Genomic DNA, 14,782 nt, shown 5'->3' with positions numbered 1-14,782 from the left:
GAACGAAAATTCCTAATTGGAGGGCCACAGAAGTTATCTTCTGGTTCATTTCTGCTACTATGATAAAACACCTGACTAAAAGTAACTTAGGGAAGGAAAGGATTGGTTTGCTTAAAGTTACTGGGGGATTCTAGGAAAATGCTCTACCACTGAGCCACACCCCAGTCCGGAATCTATGTGCAATTGCAGTTTTATCATATGGCACATAGTTCCAGAACAGCCCTTTGGAAGAAGACGTGGGGCAGCACATCACTGCTGCCTTCTGGAGTGTCTCCACCCCATCTTATGGATTTAATCACCAGCTTTGGAAGTTCCTGAGTCTCACACTTGGAGAATTTTAAGATCTGGAGTTCTGTTACATAGTAGGCCACATGTTTAATACATACAGTCCCTGGTTTGTCTGTACTTCTAGAGCTGGTATGGGGTGGAAAGTTTCAGACCTCTAATAGAAATAGTGTTTCTGGAATTTCCATCCTGAAGTTGTCTAGGGATCTTTCTATGTGGGGGTAATTTGGGGACCTTCTGGAGCACCCTGAGAAACCTCGCAACAAGTTCACTTACTAGAAGTCCAACAAGCTTTTTTTTTTTTTTTTGTCTTTTTGAGACTGGGTATCCCTGTAGTCCCAGCTGACTATGTAGACCAGGCTGGCCTTGAGCTCACAGAGATCCGCTTGCCTCTGCCTCCCGAGTGCTGGGACTAAAGACGTGCGCCACCACGCCCGGCTCCAACAATCTTTTATACGGAGAAGGAACTAGCAATTACGTATGGCTTTTGCAGTTGCATACAAAGCATCAGAACATAATTAGACGAAAAGCAGGAACAGTAACTTTTGGCTGGTGTAAGCTAAGGCAATTACAGAGCAGGGTGTTTAGACCTTACTCAGGGTTATTGTATGCATCTGGTGATGTATTGATCAAGATGTTTACTTTTTCAGGACAGGGAAGATACCTTTCTTAGAACAAGGGACACAGCCTTTTTTTTTTTTTTCGGTCTTTTTTGAGACAGGGTCTCCCTGTAGCCCCAGCTGGCCTGGAACTCACTATGTAAACCAGGCTGGCTTGAACTCATAAGAGATCTGACTGCCTCTGCCTCCCAAGTGCTGGGACTAAAGATGTGCACCACCATGCTCAGCTACAGTCAGCCTTTTTGAGCTGGCCAACTTCCTCCACATGTCAGGGTCCTGAGACTCTTGTGTTCAGGGTCCCACCCATAAGCAGAGGTTGTGGTTTGATCTCCAAGTCTTGGGTTCTACTCATTCAAAGGCAGGCCATCCTAATCTCCAACAGAGAAAATGACTCATTTAAAAAAATAATAAACTGTATTATCACTCAAGAAATCCCAAGGGTTGACAGAAGGAGGTGGGGTTGAAAAGACAGCTCAGTCAGTAAAGCGCTTGCCATGCAATTATGAAGATCTTAATTTGATCCCCAGAACCCACATCCAAAGCCAGGCATGTGAGCTGGAGAGATGACTCAGCAGTTAAGAGCACTGGCTGCTTTTGCAGAGGACAAGAGTTCAGTTCCCAGCATCCACATGGCAGTTAATAACCACCTGTAACTCTACTTCCAGGGCATCCGATGCCCTCTTATGCCCTCCATGGGTGTTGCATGCACATGGTGCATTTAACACATGCAGGTAAAACACACACAAAATAAAAATAATAGCTGGGTGTGGTGGCACCAGCACTTGGGAGGCAGAGGCAGGCAGATCTTTGTGAGTTCGAGGCCAACCTGGTCTACATAGTGAGTTCCAGGACAGCTGGGGCTACAAGGAGACCCTATCTCAAAAAGACAGAAAAAAAAAAAAAAAAAAAAAAAAAAAAAAAAAGAAATAGCCTTTTTAAAAAGTCAGGCATTCCAGTGAATGCATGTAATCCCAGTGCTGGGAAGGTGGAAACAGGAGGATCTCTGGTGCTCGCTGGACAGCCAGTGTAGCCAGGAGCTCTGGGTTGAGAGATTCTGCCTCAAAAAACAACAACAACAACAAAAAAAAACGTGGAGGTTGCTCAAAAAATAGAGGAAGATACCAGAAGTGGACCTCTGGCCTAGACACACACACACACACACACACAGAGAGAGAGAGAGAGAGAGAGAGAGAGAGAGAGAGAGATCTCAAAAGATTAGCTGGTGGTCCATAGTCCACTCCTGGAATCTCAGTACTTGGGACTTGAGAGACTGAAGCAAGAGGATTAGGAGGGCTGGTGATGTAGCTCATTAGAGAGTGCTTGCTTCCTATGTGCAAAGCCTGGGCTCCCTCCTCAGCACAAGGAAAGGAAAGGGAATCCCATGTGGTTTTTTGAGACTCTGACCCAATTGTCATGCACACAGGAGTCTTCTGATCCAAGCTTTGCCCCCGGGCCAGAGAAACAAGCAGTCTGACTTCTCATCCTCTCTTTACATTTACTTTCAAGTTTGAGGGCAGAAAGAGTGGGTCTACAGTTTTACCCAGGGACTAGCACCCAATGGGGCAACAATAAGCATTTTCTGAAAGCCTGGGGTTAAAACTTGTGGTTTGGATCTGAAAGGTACCTCCAGAAATCTCGTGTATTGAAGGTATGGCCCCCAATGTAGCAGTGTTCAGAGGCAGGACCTTCAGGAGGTGATTGAATCATAAGGGCTGTGAACTCATCTATAGATTCAGCCATTGAAAGATTTGTATCTTAATGCTTATTGGGGCTACTGATGGGAAATTTAGGAGGTGGAGTCTGGTTGGTAGACATGGATTGCTGAAGGTACAACCGTGCTCTCTCTCTCTCATCTCTCTTTCTGTCTCTCTCTTTCTTCCTCCTCCTCTCTCTACCTCCTTCCTGCCCACCATGAGGTAATTAGCTCAGCCCCACTATCCCTATGCTCATCCATCATGATGTTCTGTTTCCCTTAGATCTAGAAACACAGTATCAAATAAGTATTGACTGAAAAGTCTGATGCTGTGAACAAAAATAAATATTTCCTGAACTAAACGGCTCCACCTCCAGTATTTTGTCACAGCCATGGAAAGCTGACACAAAACCGTCGCCTGCCAAGATCTGTTGGCAAATCTATCTTTTATGGCTTTCACTTCCCTCCAAACTTTGCACCATTATTTTTGTGGGAAAAAGTGCTGTATGGTCTGATGTATTTTTTTAAAAGTTAAAATGTATCAAAGATTCATGGTGTTTAGAAGAATATTTTGAGAATTTCACAACATCCCAGGGAGATAATTGGTGTCTCTCCAGGGAATTGTCAGGGCGAAGGCTGGAAGTGAGCTTGTAAATCATTTGAGTGCCAATAGCAGTTTTAATTAAGTTTTTTTTTTTTCCAGAATCTGATGTTTATTTTGCTGAAATGTGCTGAGCTTTGTTGACAAGTGACATATAATATTTTATTCTCCAGGGATTTTTTTTAATCATTAGAAAATATTCTCATGGTGACCTGGCTCCTATGTTAATGAATGAATGAATCAATCAGGGTTGGGAATCAGCCTGTGGGGGAGTCACAGAAGTCAAGAGGTGACCATAGTCTCCAAAAGAGTCAGAAACAGTGGTTTATGGCTCTCTATGAAGTTAGTGGTGTCTTGGATTTTTAAAAACTCACTTTTATTTTATGTATATGAGTGTTTTGCTTGCATGTATGTAAGTGCACTGTGTGTGTGCAATGTCCACAGAGGTCAGAAGAGGGCCTTGGATTCCCTGGAACTGGAGTTACAGATGGTTGTTAGCTGCCATGTGGATGCCGGACACCGAACCCTGGTTCTCTGCAAGAGCAGTCAGTGCTCTTAAGCACTGAGCCATCTCTCTAGGCCCTAGACTCTGCTTCTGATTTATTAAGACTTGAAGAAGTTGTGCTGTAAGTGCTTGCTGGCACAGTAGAAGAACGCCAGGTACCACACCTTCCCTGCCATGATAGAGTGCCCCCTTTGAAACCATGAGGCAAAACAGATCCTTCCTCCTTTAATGCTTCTGTCAGGCATTTTGTCACATGGACAGGAAAAGTAAGTAACATAGATCCTAACAGGGAAGCAGCAAGCAGTTAACGGGTCCTGGCTCCTTGATTCAAGGAGCTATATTCAGGATTTCTATCTGCCTCTCTCGCTCTCATGGTCTCTCCCCTTTAACTGGTCCACTGTGTTGTGAACAGCATCTGCTCCACACTGCCTCTGCCATGAATTAAGCCACTGCCCTGTGCCTTTCCTGCCAGGATGGATCAAACCCCTCCAAAACCCATGGGCTAAAACCTTTCTCTGGTTTCCATCAGGTGTTGAAATCACAAAGATACAAAAGCAACCAACACAACCCCTCCCCCCAGGTCTTGTCCTTCTGCCATCTGCCATGGGATGATGTGACAAGACCTTTGACCCTGGGCTTCCCAGCATCCACCACTGTGAGAATTAACTCTCCTCTCCCTTTCTCTTTTTTCTCCTTCCTTCCATTTTTTCTTTTTATTTACCTTTTTCATTTTCATGTGTCTCTGTGCATGGTGCACATGTGTGCATGTGTTTTCATGTGTATGTGCACATGTATCTGCATGTGTGCGGCAGGTGAGTGTGATGACTATTACACTACGGAAACAACTGTTTTTTTTGTTGTTTGCTTGTTTTGAGATAGGGTCTCCCTGTAGCCCCAGCTAGCCTGTAACTCACTGTGGAGACCAGGCTGGGCTCCATAAACCAGCCTTGATCTCACAGAGATCCCCTACCTCTACCTCCCATGTGCTGGAATTAAAGGTGTGTGCCACTATGCCCAGCTCATGTGTGTGTGTGTGTGTACGTGTGGAAGCCTAAGGTTGAAATCAGGAATCATCCTTGGTCCATCTTCCCTCCTGTTCATTGAGGTAAGGTCTCTCAACCAGACCCAGAGATTGCAGATATATCCGGCCCAGTTAGCCAGCTTGCTTGGGTGATTCTCTGTATCCACCTTCCAAGGCCAGAATTACAGGAAGGCTGCCATGCCTACCAGGCCTTTAGGTGGTGTTCTAAACAGCTTCAGTTGTCAACTTGACACAGTTGGGAAGAGGGAGCCTCAGTTGGGGAATTTCCTTTATCAGATTGGCCTGTGGCCATGTCTGTGGGGTATTTTCTTGGTTGTTGAGTGAAATGAGAGGGCCCAGCCCACTGTGGGTGGTGCCACCCCTGGAAGATGGTCCTGGCTTGTATAAAAAAGCAGGCTGGGCACAGGTTGGAGAAGTAAACCAGTAAGCAGCACTCCTTCATGGTCTGTGCTTCAGTTCCTGCCTCCAGGTTTCTGCCCTGAGTTCTTGACCTGGCTTCCCTCAGTGATATACTGTCACTTGGAAGAGTAAACTGAAATAAACCCTTTCCTCCCCAAGTTGGTTTTGGCCAGTGTTTTATCACAGCAATAGAGAAGCAAACTAGGCAGGTGGGTTCTGGGGACATGAACTCCTGTCCTCCTGCTTTTGAGGCAGACATTTTATGTACTGAGGCATCTCCCCATCCCTTTTTCTTTCTTTTTTTAAAAAAAAAATTACATTTATTTACTTTATTTCTGTACATGTGTGGTATACGTGTGGGTACATGTGCTATGGCATGCATGTGGAGGTCAGAAGACAAATTTCAGGAGTCTGTTCTCTCCAGTATGTGGGTCCTGGTGATCGAATTCAGCTTTTCTGGCTTGACAGCAAGTGCCTTTACCCATTGAGCTATTTCATCTCATCTCATCTCATCTCATCTCATCTCATCTCATCTCATCTCATCTCGTCTCATAGGTTTAAGTCCCTTTCTTCTTCTTTTTAAAAACTTGTTTTTATTTTATGTGTATGAGTGTTTTACCCGCATGTATATAAGTGCACCATGTGGCACAATGCCAACCAATGTCTGAGGAGGGTGTTGTGTTGGATCCCCTGGAGTTGTAGACTGTTTTTAGTCACTATGTGGGTGCCAGGAACTGAACCCCAGGTCCTCTACAGGAGCAACTAGTGCTCTTAACTGCTGAGCCATCTCTCCAGCCCCCTCTTTCTTTTTTCTTGAGATATCTCACATATCCCAGGCTGACCTTAAATTTGTTATGTAGCCAAGGATGACCTTGAACTCCTGATCCTCCTACCTCCACCTTCTGAGTCCTAGGATTCCATGTGTGTACCACCATGCCCATTTTAAACCCCTTGGTATTTATGAACTCCCATTCTGAGGCCTTCTGTTACAGTAGCATAGATTAAAACTAGACACCAAATATTCATAAGAAAAGTGCTTATAATGTAATAGTTTAGCAAGAGAGTCTAGAGCTTTTGTCTCCTGAGAAAGGGCTGAGTGAGGAAAATTGCTTTTGTGCTCTGCAGAGCCCAGGCTGGCCTTGGAAGAGCTTGCCTGCCTTCCCGGTGGTGCATGGGAAAGTTGGAGAAATCTTCCAGCTGGGCCACCTTCCAGGCAGGCGAGGTTGGGTCCAAGTCACTTCTGCCTTCCATTTTAGCACTTAGACCCAGGTGCCTGATGAATGAAGAGCACAGCAGCTCTCTCCTCCAGGAAATCTCTGCTTAGCACAGCTGGGGCCTGTACTGTTGTCATTAGGAGGTATAAAATCCTAATTTATATTACTGGGAGGGTAATTTATACACTAATGTAAATTTCTTTTACTGCTGATTTTTTTAAAGCAACTGAAAGCAATTATTCCCAGCTCCCCTTCCAAGGCAATTCTAAAACTGTGGCTGCTAATACCTTAATATCTCTGTGATTGCCAGTGATGATATTTTTCCCAGATCAAATGGATCCAGTGAGGTTTGACATAATTGGGTTAAAGATTTTTGCTTTCTGAGGCTATAAGCCTTGTTAGGTTGAGCAGGGCTGGGAGAGGTGATGACACAGGCTTTTTGTTTGTGTTTTACTTTACTGAGTTGTAGGTCTCTTTTTTTCTTTTGTTAAATTTGTGCGTGTGTGTATGTGTACCTGCATAGGCATGTGTGTGTGGTGCATGTGGATGCCAGAGGACAACCTTATTACCCAGTTCCTACCCATCTTGTCTTTTTTGTTTGTTTTTTTGAGACAGTGTCTCCCTGTAGCCCCAGGCTGGCCTCGAAGTCGCAGCACTTGGCCTGCCTCTGCCTCCGAAGTGCTGGGATTAAAGGCGTGCCTTAACATGGGTTCTGGGGACTGAACTCGGGTCCTCATGCTTGCCAGGTAAGCACTTTACTGACTGAGCCATCCCTTCAGCCTTATGTGTTGTTTTTTTTTGGTCTTTGAGACAGGGTCTCCCTGTAGCTTCAGCTGGCCTAGAACTCACTATGCAGACCAGGCTGGCCTTGAACTCACAGAGATCCACCTGCCTCTGCCTCCTGAGTGCTGGGACTAAAGGCATGCGCCACTATGCCTGGCTTCCTTATTTGTGTTTTTGAGATAGTCTATATTTATATAGCCCAGGGTTGCCTTGAACTTGCTGTATAGTTAAGGCTGACCTTGAGCTTCCAATCTGTGTGCATCCAACTCACAAATGCTGGGATTACATGTGCTATTGTATCCAGTTTAGTGTTCATTTTTGAGACAAGGTTTCCAGGCTGGCCTTGAACTCACAATCCTCCTGCCTCAGCTCCCAAGTATACTGGGATGAAAGGCATGTGCTACCACTTATAAGGTTAGAGTGTGAAGATGTATTTATGAAGCAGACTTTGGTAGACACAAAAATCTCCCAGAGCCTTGATCTTGGGTTGCCTAACCTGCCCAGGTTTAAGCAATAAAATTCTGTGCTATGCTAGCTCTGGGGCTCAGCAAGACCTCACCTCTCACTGGGGGATTCTAGGTGGGTGCTGTGTCACTGAGTCATACCCATAGCCCCTCATTGGGGACTCCAAGCAGGTGCTATATCACTGACTCACACCCATAGCCTGTCACTGGGGACTCTAGGCAGGTGCTGTATCACTGAGTCACACCCATAGCCCCTCACTCGGGACTCTAGGTGGTTACTTTACCACTGAGCCCCACCCTAGCACTCTTCTTACTTTTTGAGACAGGTTTCACCAAATTACCCAGGTTGGCTACTCACTCTGTAGCCTAGACAGGTCTTGGACGTTGGATCTTCCTGTATCCACCTTCTGAATGGTAGCATGACAGATTGATGCCAGTACACCTGCTGGAACTATTCTTAGTATAGAGTAGTACCCAACTCATACCTACACATGGCCCAACACAGGTGTTCATTCATGGCATTTAAAAAAAATTATTTTTATTTTATGTGTATGTGTGTATTGCCTGCATGTAAGTAAGTGCGCCTGTGTCATGCAATGCCCAAGGAGGACAGAAGAGGCTGTCAGATCCCCTGGAACTGGAGTTACAGACAGTTGTTAGCTGCCATGCGGGTGCTGGGATTCAAACCTGGGTCTTCTACAAGAACAACCAGTGTTCCTAACTGCTGAGCCATCTGTCCAGCCTGGCATTTTTTTACTTTGAGGATGAGTTTCTTCCTTTTTTTGAGGAAACAATTATTTTTTTGAGACAGGATCTACCTATAGCCCTAGCTGGCTGGAATTCACTCTGTGGATCAGGCTGGTCTTGATCTCATGGAGTTCTGCCTGCTTCTGTGTCCTGAGTGCCAAGATTAAAGGTGTGGGCCACCATTCCTGACTTATTTATTTTTAATTACATACATATGCTTATCTGTGTGTGGGTATATGCACATGAGTGCAGGTGCCTGCTGAGGTCAGAAAAAGATACAGCATTCCTGGAGCTGGAGTTACAGGTAGTTGTGAGCTGTCTGAAGTCCAACTTGGGTCCTCTGCAAGATCAGCCAGTGCATTTAGCAGCTGAGCCATTTCTCTAGGCATAACATTTAAAACATTTATTATTATTTTTATTTTGTGTCTGTGTATGGTGTGTTTGAGCGTGTGCTATGGCATGTGCATGCGTGCAAGAGAACAACTTTGTGCATTTGGTTCTCTCCTTGTACCTTTACTTGGCATTAAGTTGGATTCAAGGTATTGAATTTGGGTTGCCAGGCTTGCGTGGTGAGTGCCTTTAAACTACTGAGCCATCTTGCTGACTCTTTGTTTGTTTTGACCCTCCGCTGGTCTGGAATTCTCTATATAGACCAGGCTGGCCTCAATCTCACAGAAATCTGCCTGCCTCTGCCTGCTGAGTGCTGGGATTAAAGGCATGTGCCACCACACCTGATCTTGACAACCACTTTGCTTTCTCATTGAACCTGGAGCTCATGAATTAGGCTAGGCTGGCCAGCCAGCCAGCCCCAAGAATCTTCCTGCTTACACTTCCTTAGAGCTGGGATTATGGGTATGCACCATCATACTCAACTTTGAAAAAATATTATTTATCTGTTTTTTGGTACTTGTGTGGTATACAAATACATGTGTTTATGGGTACATGCATCCATGTGTGCGGTAGCCGGAGGATGTGGGGTCTCCTGCTCTATCACTCTCTACCTCATTCCCTTGACACAGGATCTCTCACTGAACCTGGATGGAGGCTGGCAGGCAGCAAACCCCATCAATATGTCTTCACCATTCACAGTTCTAGTGCTCAAACTCAGGTTCTCATACTGTTATGGGAATCTGAGGTAAGACCCACCACACACAGAGAAGGCACCAAGAGACTCACGTGGAGAAATTGGGAGAAAAGTTTATTGACACTGGTGGACACAAGTGTGTGGCCTCCGCCAGCTGTGGCTGCCCCTCCACTCTTCCAGTGCTGGGTGCTATCTCCTGGCACTGCTCCTCCACTCGCTGGGGCGCCGCCTGCAATCGCATGGGTGCTGCCTGAGAGTGCACGGGCACTGCCTCCGATCACATGGGCGCTGCCTGCGATTGCACGGGAGCCGCCTCCTGGGTGCCGTCCCTGATTGCACGGGTGCTGCCCTTTGCTCCTTGCTGTGGCCGCTCTTCTGCTTGCCCGGCGCTGCCTCCGATTGTTGCTACTTCTGCCTGGTCAGGACCCCAGTACTGGTGAGGAGACTGTGTCAGCGGAGCTGCATTCAGACACAGGAGACCAGGTTCGTTGATGCAGATCTGGTTTACTGTAGAAGGGCACAAGCTTATATAGGGGTAGGGGTCCAATTAAGAAGTTACAACTCAGATCTTTGGCAGGGCTGTGATGTGCCATCAGGAGTCAGGCACCTCATTAGCATAATGGGTTTCAGGTTACTTAGGGTCTGGTTTCCTGGGAATCATGTGACCCAAGCTGTCTAAGTGTTTCAATTTGGGATCTCAAGGGTGGTGATTAGGGAGTGGTAAGCTCTAGGCATCAGTCTCAAGGGAGCAAATGTCACAAGGCAGTCCATGTGGCTCCAGCGGTCCAGCCGTTGCCTCAGGCCTGCTGTATGGCTGTCAATAAGACTTTGACCCTAGGCTCAAGCTTGTCTCCCACACAGTGGAGTTATCTCCTGAAAGCCTTGAGCCCTGAGCCCAGTTTCTTTTTAGGTCTTATACCTGTAGGTGGGTGGGTTTGTATTTTAGCCTAGGTGGCTGCAGGCCAGGAAACCAGGTACACAGGGGTTTTGGTTTACACGACTATAGACCTTATGGGTGAAATTCTTTAGTTATAAGAGCATCTTACAAAAGCAGATGAGGAAGAAGTGGTTAAGTAATACAGGGAATAACTACTGTTGGTCAGAGGAAGCATCTCTCAATCATGCCTCAGGCTAGGGTTGCAAAGAGGCAGTTGTTGACTGGGACTTTTATGAGTGGGATTTATTAATGGTGGTTTTCCAATATTAACAATTGCATAGTAAGCATTTTACTGACCGATCTCCCCAGTTACTGGACTCTGCATTTCTGAAGGGTGTAGAGAGTGACTAGTGACCATGAGTTGTTCACCTGTGTTGTGTGACACTATTCCTGGGGAGATGTGAACAAGCGTTTTCTCACCCCAGATGCAGAATCATGACAGGTTAAAATAAGGATGCCATCTAAACTCAACTTGATGAACCAATTTGAGTTTTATTTGAATTGCTTACAGGATTATAGGTGAGGGGTTACTTATAGTAACAAATAATTCAAGACAGCAGCAGCATCAAAAGCCACCCCAGTATGAATGACAGCTCAGGAAAGTTGGAATCCTGGAGCTCACTGTACAACTTGCAGACAGCTCAACAAGTTGGAGAGTGGTCTTTCTACACAGCTCAGTAAGTCTGAATCTCTTCCAGGCTCATCTCTGCTTCTTTCAGGTGTCCTGGCTGGTCTGAGAGTGTCTCTCAACAGTCTTTAGGGCTTATATATGCTTAGGGAGGGAGGAGCCTAGTGTACCTGGTCAATTTCAGGGACTTTCTGAAGCTATTCATTGGTTTACTTCCTGAGCTTATGAGTTTTCCTGCAGGATGGACTGTTTCACCTCCCCTCAAAACATCCTGTTTACTTTTCTTTAGGACATCCTGTTGTTTAACTTTCTAAATTCAGAACATCCTGTTGCTTATCTCCCTTCAGACATCCTGTTATTTACTCAGTGTCCCTCCAAGATGGAAGGTTTATTTCAGAGGAAATTGTTACACAACATCCTGAGGTGTTTTCCAATGTCTCTGTGGTACATGATCTCAATTTTGAACTTGATTGATTGAAAGACACTTAGGAGATTAACAAAGCATACTTCTGGGTGTGTCTGTGAGGATATTTGCAGGGAGGATTAACTAAATGGAAAGACTCACCTTGAAAGTGTTAAAAAATACCATCCCCTAGGTTGGGGCCCTGTATAGAATAAAAAAGGACAAAAATGGCCAGGCCAGTAGGGCATGCCTTTATTGCCAGCGCTGGGGAGGCAGAGGCAGGCAAATCTCTGTGAGTTCAACGCCAGTCTGGTTCTACATAGTGAGTTCCAGGCCGGCAGAGAATGTCTCAAAAAGATAAACAACAACAACAACAACAACAACAAAAAACCCCAAAACACCACAGCAGCAAAAAAAAACAGGACAAAAATGGAAGCCCACTACCTCAAGCAGCCTCCCTGTCTGCTTCCTGGCCTGTGCCAGGGAACAGCCTCTGCCATTTGTACCTGCCACTATTATGCACCGCTACACCTCAGTCTCAATATAAGGAGCTAGAAAACCCTGGACTGAAACCTCAGAAACCCTGAGTCCAGTTAAATCTTTCCTCTTGCATTTTTTTTTTTTTTTAAAAACTTTAGGAATTTGTCACAGCAATGAGAAGTCTGGGCATCACAGTCTCCAAGAGAGTCTAAGGCACCTCAAGGCTCAGCTACAAAGGATCTACTCACATCATCCCCAGCTTCATTTTCTCCTAATTAGCTCCAATTTCTCTGTCATCATTATATACAGTCATGGAAAGCCTTCAAGTTCCTTTAAACAGCAGGCAGTAGCCGGCCTCATTAACCTTGATGATTCCTGTCATTGAAGATTGCTGTTTGTTGTGGAGAAGGTCCATGCATACTCCCACCTCTCTCCTGTGTATTGTAGTCCTGTAATAAAAACGTGACAAAGAGTCTTATCTGTACTCTGACCCTTTGCTTGAGGTCTGGTCTGGGACAAAGAGTGTCTTTTTGAGGGGAGGCTAGGAGAGCTGTGGCTGTGTTCTATGGTTCTGTGTTCCTGGAGAAAAGGGTACAGAGGGTTATTTTGGCTGCCTGGGCCTCTGGATGTATCTATGAAGGCATTTTTCCAGAAGGATATATTTAGAGGATAAGCTCCTCTTCTAGAGTGGGCAGTAGCTTCTGGCAGCAATGGCTCTGATGTAAAGAGAGCTGAGGGGAAAGCAAAGAGGGGAAGGCAGTGTTGTTTTGCCTGCCTGCCTTTGCTTCTTGTTGGTGAGCACATCTACTCTTTGCTGACATGAGACTCCAGCTTCTTTGGACTTCTAAATGTGGGCTAAGACATGCATCTTTCCAGGAGTCCCCTAAGTCCTCGGAGGATTGGATTTTCAATTTCTTTTTTTTTTAAGCAGGCTGTGACGCAGCCCAGGCTGGTCTCAAACTTGCTATATAGTTGAGGATGACTTTTAACTTCTCATTGTCCTGCCTTCATATAACAAGTGCTGGGATACAGGTGTGCTGAACACCATGCCAGGTTTATGTGGTGCTGGGGATGGAACCCAGGGTGTCATGCATGCTAGGGAAGCACTCCACCAATGATGAGCCACAATCCCACTTAAATTTTAAATCGTGACTCATTTTGAATTGATTGTCAGTTGTCCTGGTTTGTTTCTTCATTTCTGTAACAAAATACTCTGACCAATACCAACTTGGGGAGGAAAGGGTTTATTTGGCTTACGTCTCCCAGGTCACAGTTCATAAGGGAGCCCAAGGTAGGAGGCAGGAGGCAGGAGCTGGAGCACAGGCCATGGAGGAACACTGCTTACTGACTTGCTCCCTGGCCCCTGCTCAGCCTGCTTTCTTATGCAATGCAGGCCCACCTGCCCAGGGATGGCACCACCCACAGTGGGCTGGCCCTCCCACATTACTCATCAAGAAGATGCCCCTCAGACATGGCTACAGGTCAGTCCAATGGAGGCAATTCCCCAATTGAGGCTCCCTCAACCCAGGTGTGTCAAGTTGACACTAAAGCTATCCAGAGCATCAGTTCATACACAGGTGTAAGAAATGATAAAGCCATCTGGGGTAACCTTCACCCAGCCTCCCATGGTGGTACTATCTTACAAAACTGTAGTGCAATCTCACAAACAGGAAGCTGACAGTCGTAGTTTCATACCCTGTTGTGATACAATACCCTGACAAAAAGCAACTCAGAGAGAAGGGGTAATTTTTAGTTCACAATTCTGGGTTTTGGTCCATCACAGCAGGGAAGTCAAGGCAGGAACCTGAAGCAGCTGGTCACATCACATCCACAGTCAAGAACACAGAATAACTAATGCATGCATGCTTAGTGCTCAGCTCACTTTCATCATTCAGTCTAGGACCCAAACCTAGAGAATGGTGCTGCCCACAGTGGTCTGGGTCTTCCCAATTAATGCAATGGTGACAATATCCAAAGCTCATGCCCACAGGTCAATCTAGTATAGATAATGCCTCATTGAGACTCTTCCCAGGTGATTCTAGATTGCATCAAATTGATAATTAAAGCTAAGCACATTGACATTGGTTGTATTTACTTGTCTCTAGTTTTATACGTACTTTATCATCTATCTATCTATCTATCTATCTATCTATCTATCTATCTATCTATCTATCTATCAATCATCTATCATCTGTATTTGTTTCTATGCAATGTTAACCTGTTTGTCCACTATGAGCAATAATTTCATCACTATAAGGATTCTTTATGTGGTCTTTTCCCCAACCCCTAATACATATACTAAGGCATCCACCTTTTTATTTTATTTTATTTTATTTTATTTTATTTTATTTTATTTTATTTTATTTTTTTGGTCTTTTCGAGACGGCGTCTCCCTGTAGCCCCAGCTGTCCTGGAACTTACTATGTAGACCAGGCTGGCCTTGAACTCACTCCAGCACCTTGTTTTATTTTAACCTTGATCTTCTCCTCAAAGTGGCTCTGGCTGAGGCTCTTCCTGGAAGCTAGTTGCCTCTGGCCCAGGGAGTTGCTCCCTGTATAGCCTCCGTGTAAGATTTAGTGGTTTGCTGCTGGGAGCAGCACAGATATTGGTGAGGTCTTTCGAGTCAGAAGAACGTGGTTGGGATTCCAGAAACCCAACCTCATGCCTTGTATAGGAAAGTGACTACGGTCCCACACCTGTTTTCTTATCACTGAAATGGGGATGGCTCTGTCAGTGTCTTAGGACTGTTGAAATAATTACATGAACCAAAGTGTAGAAGCACTGAGCCCCTCCTCCTTCTTCCCTCCAATCCCTCTCCACCTCCCTCTTCCTCCTCCATCCTCCTCTCATCCTCCTCTTTCTCTTCTCCTCCTCCCTCCTCCCTTCCTCTTCTCTCC

This window comes from Nannospalax galili, unplaced genomic scaffold (assembly GCF_000622305.1).
Source record: "Nannospalax galili isolate Female #2095 unplaced genomic scaffold, S.galili_v1.0 scaffold444, whole genome shotgun sequence".
Classification (NCBI taxonomy): domain Eukaryota; kingdom Metazoa; phylum Chordata; class Mammalia; order Rodentia; family Spalacidae; genus Nannospalax; species Nannospalax galili.
This window is presented reverse-complemented; position numbering follows the sequence as displayed.